Below are 12,904 nucleotides of genomic sequence, written 5' to 3' on the forward strand. Positions count from 1 at the left end.
TTCAGTCGCTCAGTCATGTCTGACTCTTTGTGACCTCCAGGGACTGCATCACGCCAGACTTCCCTGTCCATTACCAACTCCAAGAGTTTATGCAAACTCATGTCCATTGAGTCAGTGGTGCCATCCAGTGATCTCATCCTCTGTCATCCCCTTCTCCTCCTGCCTTCAATCTTTGCCAGCATCAGGGTTTTTCCAGTGAGTCAGTTCTTTGCATCAGGTGGCCAAACTCTTGGGAGTTTCAGCTTCAGCATCAGTTCTTCCAATGCATATTCAGGACTGATTTCCTTTAGGATGGACAGGTTGGATCTCCTTGCAGTCCAAGGGGAGTCATCTCCAACACCATAGTTCAAAAGCATCAATTCTTCAGCACTCAGCTTTCTTTATAGTCCAACTCTCACATCCATACATGACTACTGGAAAAACCATAGCTTTGACTAGATGGACCTCTGTAGGCAAAGTAATGTCTCTGCTTTTAATATGCTATCTAGGCTGGTCATAACTTTTCTTCCAAGGAGTAAGCATCTTTTAATTTCATGGCTGGAGTCACCATTTGCAGTGATTTTGGAGCCCCCCAAAATAAAGTCCATCACTGTTTTCCCATCTATTTGCCATAAAGTGATTCCATGATCTTAGTTTTCTGAATGTAGAGTTTTAAGCCAACTTTTTCACTCTCCTCTTTCACTTTCATCAAGAAGCTCTTTAGTTCCTCTTCACTTTCTGCCATAAGGGTGGTATCATCTGCATATCTGAGGTTATTGTATTTCTCCTGGCAGTCTTGATTCCAGCTTGTGCTTCTTCCAGCCCAGCGTTTCTCATGATGTACTCTGCATAGAAGTTAAATAAGCAGGGTGACAATATACAACCTTGACGTACTCCTTTTCCTATTTGGAACCAGTCTGTTCTTCCATGTCCAGTTTTAACTGTTACTTCCTGACTTTCATACAGATTTCTCAAGAGGCAGGTCAGGTGGTCTGGTATTCCCATCTCTTTAAGAATTTTGCACAGTTTGTTATCCACACAGTCAAAGGCTTTGGCATAGTCAATAAAACAGAAGTAGATGTTTTTCTGAGCTCTTGCTTTTTCCAGGGGATGTTGGAAATTTGATCTCTGGTTTCTCTGTCTTTTCTAAATCCAGCTTGAACATCTGGAAGTTCACAGTTCACGTACTATTGAAGCCTGGCTTGGAGAATTTTGAGCATTACTTTGCTAGTGTGTGAGATGAGTGCAATTGTGCAGTAGTTTGAGCATTGTTTGGCTTTGCCTTTCTTTGGAACTGGAATGAAAACTGACCTTTTCCAGTCCTGTGGCCACTGCTGAGTTTTCCATATTTGCTGGCGTATTGAGTGAAGCACTTTAACAGCATCATCTTTTTAAGATTTGAAATAGCTCAAGTGGAATTCCATCACCTCCACTAGCTTTGTTCGTAGTAATGCTTCCTAAGGCCCACTTAACTTCACATTGCAGGATGTCTAGCTCTAGGTGAGTGATCACACCATCGTGATTGGGTCGGGAAGATCTTTTTTGTATAGTTCTTCTGTGTATTCTTGCCACCTCTTCTTAATATCTTCTGTTTCTGTTAGGTTCATGCCATTTCTGACCTTTATTGAGCCCATCTTTGCATGAAATGTTCCCTTGGTATCTCTAATTTTCTTGAAGAGGTCTCTAGTCTTTTCTATTCTATAGTTTTCCTCTATTTTTTGCATTGATCACTGAGGAAAGCTCTCTTATTTTTCCTTGCTATTCTTTGGAATTCTGCATTCAAGTGGGTATATCTTTCCTTTTTTCCTTTGCCTTTCACTTTTCTTCTTTTCACAGCTATTTGTAAAGCCTCCTCAGACAACCATTTTGCCTTATTGCATTTCTTTTTCTTGGGAATGGTCTTGATCCCTTTCTCCTGTCTAATGTCATGAACCTCTATCCATAGTTCTTCGGGCACTCTGTAAGATCTAATCCCTTGAATCTATTTCTCACTTCTGGTGCATAATCATAAGGGATTTGATTTAGGTTATACCTGAATGGTCTAGCGGTTTTCCTTACTTTCTTCAGTTTAAGTCTGAATTTGGCAATCAGGAGTTCATGATCTGAGCCACAGTCAGCTCCCAGTCTCATTTTTACTGACTGTATAGAGCTTCTCCATCTTTGGCTGCAAAGAATATCATCAATCTGATTTTCGTGTTGACCATCTGGTGATGTCCATGTGTAGCATCTTCTCTTGTGTTGTTGGTCGAGGGTGTTTGCTATGACCAGTGTGTTCTCTTGGCAAAACTCTTAGTCTTTGCTCTGCTTCATTCTGTACTCCAAGGCCAAATTTGTCTGTTACTCCAGGTATCTCTTGACTTCCTGCTTTTGCATTCCAGTCCCCTATAATGAAAAGGACATCTTTTTTGAGTGTTAATTCTAGGAGGTCTTATAGGTCTTCTTAGAACCATTCAACTTCAGCTTCTTCAGCACTGCTGGTCATGGCATAGACTTGGATTACTGTGATATTAAATGGCTTGCCTTGGAAACGAACAGAGATCATTCTGTCATTTTTGAGATTGCATCCAAGTACTACATTTCAGATTCTTTCGTTGACTATCATGGCTACTCCATTTCTCCTAAGGTATTCTTGCCCACAGTAGTAGATATAATGGTCATCTGAGTTAAAGTCACCCATTCCAGTCAATTTTAGTTCACTGATTTCTAAAATGTTGGCATTCACTCTTGCCATCTCCTGTTTGACCACTTCCAATTTTGCCTTGATTTGTGGACCTAACATTCCAGGTTCCTATGCAATGTTGCTGACTTTACTTCCATTACCACTCACATCTACAACTGGGTGTTGTTTTTGCTTTGACTCTATCTCTTCATTCTTTCTGGAGTTATTTCTCCACTGATCTCCAGTAGCATATTGGGCACCTAACAACCTGGGGAGTTCATCTTTCAGTGGCCTATCTCTGCCTTTTTGTACTGTTCATGGGGTTCTCAAGGCAAGAATGCTGAAGTAGTTTGCCATTCCCTTCTCTAGTGGACCACATTTTGTCAGAACTCTCTATCATGACCCATCCATCTTAGGGGGCCCTACAAGCATGGCTCATAGTTTCACTGAGTTAGCCAAGGCAGTGGTTCATGTGATCAGATTGGTTAGTTTTCTGTGATTGTGGTTTTCAGTCTGTCTGCCCTCTGATGAAGAAGGATAAGAGGCATATGGAAGCTTCCTGTTGGGAGAGACTGAATGAGGGGAAAACTGGTCTTGTTCTGATGGATGAGGCCATGCTCAGTAAATCTTTAGTCTGATTTTCTGTTGATGGGTGGGGCTGTGTTCCCTCCCTGTTATTTACCTGGGGCCAAGCTATGGTGGAGGTAATGAAGACAATGGCGACCTCCTTCAAAAGGTCCCATGCATGCACTGCTGCACTCAGTGCCCCCAGCTCTGCAGCAGGCCACTGCTGACCCATGCCTCTGCCGGAGACTCCTGGACACTCACGGGCAAGGCTGGGTCAGTTTCTTGTGGGGACCCTTTCTCCTGGGGTCTGGTGTGCACAAACTTCTGTTGTGCCCTCCAAGAGTCTATTTCCCCAGTCCTGTGTAAGTTCAGGCAGCTCTATGGTGGGATTAATGGTGACCTCCTCCAAGAGGGCTCATGCCATACCCAGCCCTTCTGCACCCAGAGGCCCTGCCCCTGTGGCAGGCCACTGCTGACCCATATCTCCGCAGGAGACACTCAAACACAGTGCTATCTCAGTCTCTGTGGGGTGCACACAGTATGTTTGAGCCCTCTGACCATCTCTGGCGGGTATGGGTTTTGATTCTAAGTGCGATTTTGCCCCTCCTACCCTCTTCTGGAGCTTCTCCTTTGCCCTTGGACATGGGTATCTCTGCGCAGCTGCTGTTCCAGCTCCAGATTTCTAAAATGCCTAAATCCAATTGAAGTTCAAGACCCTATTTTTTTTCCTCTGAAGTCTTCCCTGGTAAATTTTATCCCATCATGATCCCTTTCTTGCTCTTTTTCCCCTTCCACATATATTTTTGCTGGACTTCAGTGTGCAGTTGTAATAAGGCCTTTTCAGTGGTCTTTGGTTTTCTGTTCTTTTGTTGTTGTTGTTGCTTGTCCTGTCTTTTCTCTTGTAGAGTCTATGACTGCTCTGCTTTGTCATTCTTCCAATGGACTTAGTAAAGGGCTTGACATTGGTCAGGCTGGCATTCAAAATTGTTTATTAAAGGAACAAAAGACTTCTACAAGTGGTTCTTTTATCCAGAGAGTCTCTTATTTTTAGAGTCAACCCCACTTGGTGATGGATCATGAAGAAAGTGTTTCCCTGTCTCTGTTACTTCTTTCAGAATTGTCAACATGGCTTTCTTCACACTGAAGATAAATAATCTATCACTTAGCATCAAACTACTTGCTTTTCAAATTGAATATCTCAGAATAATAAATCATAAAAGAAAGGCCATGAATCAAAAATGCCACCTGAACACATCCTGTTTGTTTGTTTTTTTTTTCCCTTCAGCACACCCCAAAGTGACTGCTACATTGGAATGAATCATCAGATAATCAACACAAAAGGCCTCATTTAAGTTCATTATTCACTGCAAAAGGCTGGCTTTGAGTCCTGATACATTTCAGAACTTAGGTTTACAGAGATAATAAAAACATTGAAAGATATGTCAGACTAACCTGAGTGTTCCCATCTCTGTATACATGGTGTGATCCTCAGGGGGCCTCAGTCTCTCGGGGCAGCCTCCTCCTCAGCTCACATCCTCTAAACATCCTCTTGCCCTGGCAGTGCCTCTGGACAATGGTTACTCTGTGCCTTGGTTAAGCAGCAACACTCCTCACTCATTCTTTCTTCATCCTTCTGTCAAGTCAAATAATACACTTAAAAAAAATCTCACTGTCACTCTGAAAAAATGGAGCAGATTTCTTTTGTCATATATTCATTCAGCAAACACTGGAAGTCCACCCTGCCTGGGAGAATGTGCTTGTTGTGGAGGAAAGATGGATGGATCAGACCTGATCCACCCACAACTTACACTGACGATGAAAAGTAAGTGGACACACAAGTTTACATACAAAGCTGGTCAAATGGAGACACGAGAGAGATGTCCCAGAGCAGCACAAAGGGTTGCAGCCTGAACAGACCCTCAGAGCAGGACACACTCAGAGGGTAACAAAAAGCGCTGTGGAAGCAAGGGGTTGGGAAGAGGGCCCTGTTTCTGTGAGACCTCTGTTCTATTGTTATAATACCTGCCTGCGTAGCATTGTTCTTCACGGCTTTGAGGTCGAGATTGCCGTCATCCCACCAGAGTGAGAAGTCTACTGTCCTTTAAATGCAGTGCCCATTCCCATCAGGATGACACCAAAACAGCACATGCCTTCTTCTCCTCCCTGTTTTTGTAAGATATTCCTATTAGCCTTCTTAAAAGTGGTCGTCTCTGTATTTCTCTGAAGTGTTCCCACATCCTGTCCTCTGTGCACCCCCCACCCCCAACCTCTCTCTCCATGAAATTGTGGCTCTGACCAACAACAAAAAACACTTGTCATTTACTAGACTTCTTTTCCATTACTTTAACTGACATTTGTCAATCTTTTGAGGGTCCTACCTCCTTTAATACCCTCTGAGGTGGTGGCTATTTATTTTCTCAAACATCCTATCCTCAAACTAGAGATGGATCTAGAGTCATCCTTGCTAGCCACTGCTGCCTTCAGATCGTTATCCTACCAATATAATTTTAACAGCCTTTCCCTTTGAGGCCCATGACATTCTATCATCCTCTTCTGCTCTTCACTATTATCATTTATCATGCCTCTGATAACTCCTTTTCATTCATCAAAAGCATTGGTACCTGGGACAAGCTTCTTCCCTGCTCCAAGGGGTGCTCTCAATTGGAACAACATTAACATCCATTTCCCTGACTCATCCAAACATGCCTCTCAGTTCTTCACCTCATTTCCAAGGACATTCTACCCCCTGCCTTGGCTATTTCATTATTTATGACTGCTCCACCTCCCAAACTTCAATTAAACATCTCATGTCAACCACAGCCTTTTTCTTTATCCAAGTTGTTTCTTGTGTAACTACCACTACTACTCACTTTGAAAAATTATCTTTCTGGTTTAGTCTCAGAAAAATCTCTAGTTTCCTTCTACTGCTTAGGCTTCCCCTCTTCCTCAGCAACAGAAAACTTGTATGTTGTCTTGGTACATGAACATCTGGAGTAAATACCAAATTTAATCTTGTTCTCATAACCAACCAGCAGTTGCAGGAACAGGCAGGATGAATTTCTTTACCTTGAAATAGAGAATGCAAGGAGTGTCCAGGCTGGGAAATCTTAGGATTTGAATTAAGCTGATGCAGCATGACCGCAAATGCCCAGCGTTTCTCCAGCACAATCTCAGTCGGTCTAATAGCAGGAAACAGCAGAGTCCCTGCAGATGTCCCAGGAGTTCCAGACAGACATAGGATCCAGAATCATCCCTGTCTGTATCTGACCAGGAATGGACAGCTACTGTGTGGTAGAAAGGTGCAGCCAGGACTTGAACAAATGTGGATCACATAGCCGGACCCTTCGAACTACCAGCATGATAGTTATACAGGTCATTTTATTAACCTTGAAATAACGGAACTTCACATCTTACATGGTTGAAATGTTTGGACTCTGTACACTAGATTACAGTACAGTCTTCTGAAATCATGCTCTGCTTCCACTACTCTTTGACCCTGTGTAATCAGGTTTTACTCTCCCACAGTTGACTGAAGCTGTTTTTGTCAAGGTCGCTGGTGATAACCATAGTACTAAATTGACTATACAAATTATTTGTCTTTATTTTACTTGACCTGCATTCGATATACTTGACCACATCCGCTTTTTTTTTTTTTTCCTAAAACACTTCTAACTTGGATTCCATGGCAACATCCTCTTATTTATTTTTTCCCCTTACCTCTAGGGCTATTCTTTCTTAAATTTCTTTGATGTCTGACTTCTTCCATCTGACCTCTAAGTACTGAAGCTCCTCAGGGCTCTATCCTAAATCCTTCTGTCTAGATGATCTCATTCACTTCTGTGGACTTAAGTAGCATATTGATGTTCATTATTCTCAAATTTATATTTCTACTATATAATTCTCTTTTGCATTTTATGATTGCATATCCAATGGTCATCTGGGCTTGATTTTCTTAAATTTCTTAAATTTTTATTATAAATTTTATTATAAAAATCTTTCCCCCTCTTCCCATGGGCCCTAGAAATAACCTCTTTCTTTCTGAATTCTCCATCTAAGCAATTCTCAAGGGTACTATATTCAGAAACTAAGGGCTCATCCTTGATTCTTTTCTTATTTCCTGTTAACTATGTAAATTATATTTCTGAGTCATCTACTTCCTCTGTTTCCAAAATCATGCCCTTAGTCAGACAACCACCATTTCCTGTCTGAACTACTGTGGTTGACTACTACTGACTGATCTCTCAGTGACTTCCTTTCCCTCCATCCCTTCTCTACATCTTAGGAAAAGGGGTCCTCTTCAGGGTAAATTAAATAATATTTTCCTGTACAAAATCCCTTAGTGGCTCCCCTATCAGCTCAGAAGAAACCCTGATTTTTTAATCCATCCCTGCATGAAATGGTCTCAGAAATAAATCACTATCCCCATTTCTCACTGGAGAGTGGCCCCACCAAAGCTTCTTTTAACATGCAAGGTCTTCGTCATCTCAGAACTTTTGTATTTGCTCCCTCTATAAGATGATTTCCCTCTGTCCTCCTTTCTGTGGGTCTCAGAGTAAATGGAACCTCCTCAAGGAAGACTTCCTTGATCATCCCAATTAAAATTGGTCTCTCTAGGGACTTTTTTATTTCAGCCTTTTTTAGCACTTAACTTCATGTGGAAGTGAAACAAAATGCTAAGATTTATTCCTCATCAATATTCTTAACATTATCACAGGGCGTGGTACCTAGTGGACAATCACTGTGGGTACTAGACCTTTTCTATTCAGGAATTATCAGAAGGAATTATCATAGAGGAAAAACATTTATAATTTTACTTGGCAGGTTCTGGCATATTTTATGAACTCAATAAACGTTAACTGTTAGTCCCTGTTACTGTATCTGTGATTTAAGTCTCACTTCCCTGATAGCTTAGTTGGTAAAGAATCCACCTGCAATGCGGGGAGACCCTGTTTTGATTCTTGGGTCAAGAAGATCCCCTGGAGAAGGGATAGGCTACCCACTCCAGTATTCTTGGGCTTCCCTTGTGGCTCAACTGGTAAAGAATACACCTGCAGTGGGGGAGACCTGGGCTCGATCCCTGGGTTGGGAAGATCCTCTGGAGAAAGGAAAGGCTGCCCACTCTAGTCTTCTCACCTGGAGAATTCCAGGGGGTCGCACAGAGTCATTGGACATGACTGAGCAACCTTTACTTTCATTTTGCCAATAATTGATTTGTTTGCTAGGTGACAAATCCAGCCTCGGCTAAGGTTCATACTATCTCAACACTCTCATTGTCAAACCATGGCCCACATAAGGCATAGTTTGCATCTGAATCATGTGGGAAGGCTGTTCTACATGCACATCCCTAGCACATTTCCCCAGAGATTCTTTCATTATAAATCTATGGAAAGATTCAGAAACATGTGATTATAATAAACACTCCCGGCCTTTCTTTATGAAGATGGGGGTTCTAGGACATCACTTGGGGATAAGTTGACATGGGATCAATCTATTTCCTCCTCATTGTGTTCAGTCACTAAATCTTCTCCAACTCTCAGCCCCATGGAAACTGCAGCACACCAGGTTTCCCTGTCCTTCACTGTCTCCCAGAGTTTGCTCAAACACATGTTCATTGAGTCAGTGATGCCATCCAACCATCTCATGCTCTCTTGCCCCCTTCTCCTCTTGCCCTCAATCTTTCCCATCACCTTGGTCTTTTCCAGTGAGTTAGCTCTTCACTTCAGGGGGCCAAAGTATTGAAACTTCAGCTTTAGCATCAGTCCTTCCAATGAATATTCAGGACTGATTTCCTTTAGGATTGACTGGTTTGATCTCCTTGCAGTTCAAGGGACTCTTAAGAGTCCTCTAACCCCACAGTTCAAAAGTATCAGTTCTTTGCTGCTCAGCTTTCTTTATGGTCCAACTCTCACTTCCATACATGACTACTGGAAAAACCATAGCTTTGACTATACAGACCTTTGTTGACAAAGCAATGTCTCTGCTTTTTAATAGACTGTCTAGGTTTCCAATATTTTTAGCTTATCTTGTAGGGTTGAGAAAAAATGTTTTTTGCTGAACAGGAAGGAGGTTTGTTAAAGAGAAACTTTATAAGGAAATGTATGAAAAGAGGGCTTGTTCTAGAAGACCGTGAGATAGGGAAACCCATTGGAGAGAGTCAGTAAGCATCAGAGCCTTAGACCTTTATCAAAACAGACTTTCCTCTCTCATCTCTGTCTCTCTCCTTTCCTCCTTTCCTCTTTCTTTCTCTCTCTCTCTGTATATCTGCCTCCCAGTTCTTAGTCATTCATTGATCTTTCTACTCACATTTGTGTGGGTACAAAATATCTATATCAGTAACATCATCACTATATACAAAAATCTATAAAGCTTTGAAAGATAGCTAAAGGAATCCTTAGTTCTTTTGTTGAGGCTGGGCTTAATCACTGTCATGTCCAACTCGTTGCAACCCTGTAGACTGTAGTCTGCCAGGCATCCCTGTCCATGGGGATTCTCCAGCAAGAATACTAAAGTGGGTTGCCATGCCCTCCTCCAGGGGATCTTCCCAACCCCTTTGTGAGGCTAAATCTGCTATATAGGGTTCTTAGTCTTAAAGGGAGTAGCTGTTATGCAAGTCATGAATATGCTACATGGCACATTGGTCTTGATAACATCCAACATGTCTGTCTAATTTTTCTATCAGTGCAATCTATGTTTTGCCAGTTCCTTCTCTGCACCATTGGTAACTAGACCCAAGTCACAATGGAGAGAAAAAAAATCTCATATACCAAAAAACTTTCTAATGTATAACACATTTCTTACAAAAAAATGTTTAAATCATGAGTTTTGTTATGTGAGTCAGTGAATTTTATCCTCAAAGTCATTTTCTTCTATTTATCCACAGACAAATTTAATTGAATCTTTGGGGTTGAATGTCATGCTTCTGAATTGACTTTATTAAAAACCAAAAGATCAGATTTTTTTGAGCATTTCTCCATGAGGTTGAGTGTCAAAATGCCAAACCTTTAATTTGAAGCCAGAATAAAACAAGAACTTCTTTGTTCTCCAGCTCTTTCTTAAGAAAGGAGATGTACCTGTTGATCCACCTTTTGTAATCAGATTGGTGGTCATCACAGAGGTGTTTGTTGGTAACAGAAGTGGCCGATCAAATTCTAACCTTGCACTTTCAATATGAATTCTGCCATCTCCTTTGAGGGTTATAGTAATGAATGCTTTCATTTTAAGTGCAATAGAATAAGCATCCTCAGGAAAGATCAGCATTTCTTTGTTGTATTTACATCACATCTTCCCTCAATTGTCACCATTTAGCTGCCAGTGTAATTGTAGATGATACCCTGTGTCTGAATGCCACAGAATCAAAAATGATTGAGCAGAAGCAATTGCTAGCTCTCCTTACTTACCTTACTAGAAAGTTGACAATCAATTGAGAAGAGGGCACTCAGGTGAAGTGCTTCAGAGAAGGTGTGCACTGAGGGGTATTGCCTTTATTGCCTGCAGGACGTACTGGAGGCCTCAAATCCCTCAATCATTTATCCTCAAATTATCTTCCTAACTTTCACACTCCTGACAGTTCCCATAGATCTTTAACTCAAAACACATCAACCTAACCTGTCCCTGATTGTACTGAGCCACTGGGTCTGTTGCAGTGCAGCTAACCAACATTCTAATAGTGTAATTGTTTAGTTGATGAATATTTATGGGTTCCATCATGTTCCATGTATTATGCTAAGCACTGGAGATACAGGAATGAATAAGACATTTGTGATCACTAATGCATGAACTTTCAGTCTAGCAGAAAAAAAAATGAGACACAGTTAAACAAGGAATTATCATAAATTCTGAAAATAATATATAGTGAGCATATTAGGAAGTATTAGCAAATGAAAAGGAGGATTGATCTCCTGTATCTACTATGGTAGTATGGGCACTCTAAGGGCAGAGATGGAAAGGCTGAAGCTGGATTGAAGAATTGGGAAAACAAAGAAATATGAGAACTTCAGGAAGAAAAAAACACATATTCAGATGACCTATGATAGCACATTTGAATATCTAAAAGAAGTAATATAGATAGAGCCAAGAATGTAAGAATGTATGGAGCTTAATGAGAGACCCTAGAAATAGCTAGGAGTTACATTATGGAGGAATGACTCGAGAAGTTTGGGTCTTATACTGATCAATGGAAAGCCATAGAAGAAGGCTTTTAAGCAGGAAAGTGAAATCATTATATCCTTGCTATTGAAAAGTTAACACTGAAAAGAACCTAGGGGATGACTAGGTAGAGAAAAAGACTCAAGAGGAAAGAGGAAATGAATGCTTGATATGTGAAGCTTAGCAGTTTAGAGTGTGTTAGACATTTAATTTCCCAGGATAATGACAGGACTTGGCATGGAGAAAGAGACAGTGAACCAGAAACTAAATTCTTAATGAGTGAGACAGTAGAAGATAACAGTGAGGAGTATCAAGATTCAGTATATGTATTTCAAGCCTTTGCTTGTATTACGTCTTACAACATATTTTACCGAAATCAAAGACATGGCAAAGCTCACAATCGATGTAGGAAACTGTTCTTTACCCAGAGGGTGAGGTGAGACTATTTGCTGAACCCAAACCCCAGTACGGATTATATTCCTTAAATTAAAAGTCATGGTAACCAATGGGGCTCCGAAATTGCTTTGTGAAAACTGAGAAGGAAACTGCCTAGCATATATTGGCATCCAGTAAATATTTGTTGAGTTACTGGATTTTTTTTCTAGTTTCTCATACAGATGAGTGTCATTTGCTGTATATTCTGTGCTGAGGAAAATACTAGTGAAGACTAATATTGTACTTAGTGTGTATCAGTTCAGTTCAGTTCAGTTGCTCAATCATGTCTGACTCTGTGACCCCATGAATTGCAGCATGCCAGGCCTCCCTGTCCATCACCAACTCCCTGAGTTCACTCAAACTCACGTCCATAGGGTCGATGATGCCATCCAGCCATCTCATCCTCTGTCGTCCCCTTCTCCTTCTGCCCACAATCCCTCCCAGCATCAGAGTCTTCTCCAATGAGTCAACTCTTCGCATGAGGTGGCCAAAGTACTGGAGCTTCAGCTTTAGCATCATTCCTTCCAAAGAAATCCCAGGGCTGACCTCCTTCAGAATGGACTGGTTGGATCTCCTTGCAGTCCAAGGGACTCTCAAGAGTCTTCTCCAACACCACAGTTCAAAAGCATCAATTCTTTGGCGCTCAACCTTCTTCACAGTCCAACTCTCACACCCATACATGACCACTGGAAAAACCATAACCTTGACTAGATGGAACTTTGTTGGCAAAGTAATGTCTCTGCTTTTCAATATGTTATCTAGATTGGTCATAACTTTCCTTCCAAGGAGTAAGCATCTTTTAATTTCATGGCTGCAATCACCATCTGCAGTGATTTTGGAGCCCAGAAAAATAAAGTCTGACACTGTTTCCACTGTTTCCCCATCTATTTCCCATGAAGTGATGGGACCAGATGCCATGATCTTCGTTTTCTGAATGTTGAGCTTTAAGCCAACTTTTTCACTCTCCTCTTTCACTTTCATCAAGAGGCTCTTTAGTTCTTCTTCACTTTCTGCCATAAGGGTGGTGTTATCTGCATATCTGAGGTTATTGATATTTCTCCCGGCAATCTTTATACCAGCTTGTGCTTCTTCCAGTCCAATGTTTCTCATGATGTACTC

Source organism: Oryx dammah, unplaced genomic scaffold, assembly GCF_014754425.2.
Source record: "Oryx dammah isolate SB20612 unplaced genomic scaffold, SCBI_Odam_1.1 HiC_scaffold_7, whole genome shotgun sequence".
Taxonomy (NCBI): Eukaryota; Metazoa; Chordata; class Mammalia; order Artiodactyla; family Bovidae; genus Oryx; species Oryx dammah.